Below are 2,879 nucleotides of genomic sequence, written 5' to 3' on the forward strand. Positions count from 1 at the left end.
GCTATTTACATCTATATTATTTATTTTAAATACCATCAAAATGCAACTTAAAAATAACATCACATCAACTTTACCAATTATATACACATAATTTATGCAAAAATTTTAAGGATTTTTGCCCCATAGTCACACAATAAGGACACCACTAATCAACTTTTTATAATTAGCTGACACACATTCATATACTAATTAATTTTATTAGCCTAAAAAAACGAAGTGACATACGGCCCCAAATAATCATCCATTTACAAAACAATTAGTATACTATTTGCTGTGCAGTCAACTAATATTTATTGAGCACCTCCTATTTTCTGGCACCAAAAACATATTTACTACCTTACAGAATTCAAAAAACCATCCTTCAAAATAGGTAACAGTATTTTTTATATAACAGATGAGAAAACTAAGAATCAGGCTGACAGGAATTTGCTTAACACCATAAAGAGTAATATATTTAATTATATTAACTGCCAATTCTAAGGGATCATCTACTTTTCACATTTGTGTTGCTACGACTATGTCTCCACTTTTACGTTTCATTTTATTTCTATCACCATCATTTCTCTTTCCTACTTGTCTCTCCAAGGTTATCACCACCTATCAATAATTTCTTTTACTAAAATACATGTAAGTGGGAAGGTGTAACTTTAAGTATTACTCTATCATTCTGGAATTTTAAAACAACATATGCACACATTTTAAAAAGTTACACATATTAAATAGATAAAAAACATAATTTTTAAAAAGTACTGAAAAAATTAACCTCATTGAAATTTTTGGTTAATAAATACAACCTTAAATACAAGGTGTCAAGAAGCTTAAATGACTGTGTATTATGATGGTCTGCCACATATAAGGTACATATTCTTTCAAGTTTAAAGTACCTCTCCTAAGAACTGGGCTAATGGTTGATTCCTTATTTTAGTTCAATTGGAATAAAATTGTAACTGGAGTATTTTCCTTTATAACACAGAAAACTATAGCCCAAAGGCCAAGCAACACATAATTTAATAAATATTGAGAAGAATCCAACAGTTAATAATATCAAATGCTAGCCAGCATCTAGTTTTATGTGAGTATAAGATTATCATATAGAAAACTTGTTCTATTAAAAGTATCTAATTAGAAAGGCAAGAAACTATAAAGAAACAGACTATGTTAGAGATCTAGTTAAGTGCCCGTTTTTTACAGATTAGAGACTGAGAATCTTGATAAGTAACTTGTCCAAGTCACATGTCAATGGTAGAACCAAGACTGATTCCTGAGCCTGATTTCTATTCTGGGCTCTTGTTTACCATATCCGTGTTCTCTCATTTTACGACTTAACCATATTATTTATTCACTACATTTTAACTTCAAATTTGGAAAATTAACAAGTAATGAAACTTCTTCTACCCAACAACTCTCTAGTTTTTCTCAAAAATGAGCATTCTAAGAACAGGACGCAGTTCATAACATTAGAGCACTTGCTTAGCTTCATTAACATAAGAACTTTACACAGGAAAAAGCTCACTTTACATATAATTTGGTTTGGCAAACAAAAAGCTTTCATAAAAGTCACAGCTTTAAAACCTCTTTAACCTATATCATAGTAACTTCATACGTTGTGAAATGGTTTTCTATAATCTTGACATTTTCTTCAGATAGCCGGTTTTCCTGTTTTAGCTGCCTTATAAGAGCTTCCAAAGACTTCAATCTTCCTAGAGTTTGTTGTTCTTGTAACTCAAGGAGAGTTATCTTTGAATGTAGTTTAGAGACTTTCTGCCAAAGATGTTCCTTACTTACATCTTGTCTGCAGTACGAATGTTCAACCTGTAAAACTTCCATCTCATTGTCTACATCCTTATATGAGTCTTCAACATCTATGTCTTCTTCCATTTCCACCTTTTCTTTGGGGGCAGGTATAAAAGAATTAATTGTAGGTTTGGAATTTTCTGTAGGTACAAAAATGGCAATAACAGATTCTTTATTTGTGTTTAATTCTTCAACTCTTTGAGTAATTGTGCTGAAGAAGAATGGATTTTCCTGTGCTGACTTTATTTCCACAGAATTATTTGTAAAGTGTGGGTTAGTAAGATGATTGGTAGTTATTTCAAGCACTTCTTGGGCTTCCAAAGACTGCTGAATACCTTCTGAATTTGAAGTTGTCAAAGTAACAGCTGTAGAATTTAGATTCTCAAAAGATGTGTGAAAACCACCTATACCTATGTCTTGATTAACTGATGTTTCCAAGGTAGGTTCTGATTTTCTGGTATCTTGTTTAAGCAGATTAAGAGTTAATACATTATTTTGTAAACTTTCTGTTTTTGGATCTGGTGGCTTTACCAAGGCAGATGAATCAAGTAATTCTGAATGTTCAGGGGGGACATCTGTGTCAACTGTATTCTTCTTTGGCTCATTTGATGAAAATGACTCTTCTGACTTGGCTTTGAGGCATACTTCTTTCTCATCTTTCAATTTTTCCTTCTGAGATTTTTTTTTGGAAGGGTCTTTCTCCTATAAAAAATATTTTCAAATTCTAATAAAGATGTCCTTACTAGGCTTATTCCCTTATTAGTTAGTGCTGACTATTTCAGTACAACTATGAGCAGTATACTGGCCAAGCAAATTTATTCAGCTAAAAAAATGTTTTCAGTATATAACAGCTCAAAATATACTTGAAAACATTTTTAAAAAAATATTATGCATAATCAATATATCAATATAATGGAAAAAATCTCAGATCACTCACAAGACCAGTAAAAAATCTAGATCATTAATTTACATTAATAACTTAACCTGATAATTTATGTATGTGTTATCCTTGGCTCCTCTGAAGCTATGCTTCAAAACGGTTTAATCTTTAAAAAATTATTATACTTTCAGTAAAAGCACAAATT

The 2,879-nt window shown here is 31.0% G+C and overlaps 1 pseudogene; it reads right to left on the reverse strand.

The window, feature by feature from the left end:
* Positions 1–1,581: 1,581 nt before the first annotated feature.
* Positions 1,582–2,496, reverse strand: LOC103081474 (THAP domain-containing protein 5 pseudogene; annotated as a pseudogene).
* Positions 2,497–2,879: the final 383 nt, after the last annotated feature.

The sequence above is a fragment of the Lipotes vexillifer genome, unplaced genomic scaffold (genome assembly GCF_000442215.2).
Source record: "Lipotes vexillifer unplaced genomic scaffold, Lipotes_vexillifer_v1.1 C27093567, whole genome shotgun sequence".
Taxonomy (NCBI): Eukaryota; Metazoa; Chordata; class Mammalia; order Artiodactyla; family Lipotidae; genus Lipotes; species Lipotes vexillifer.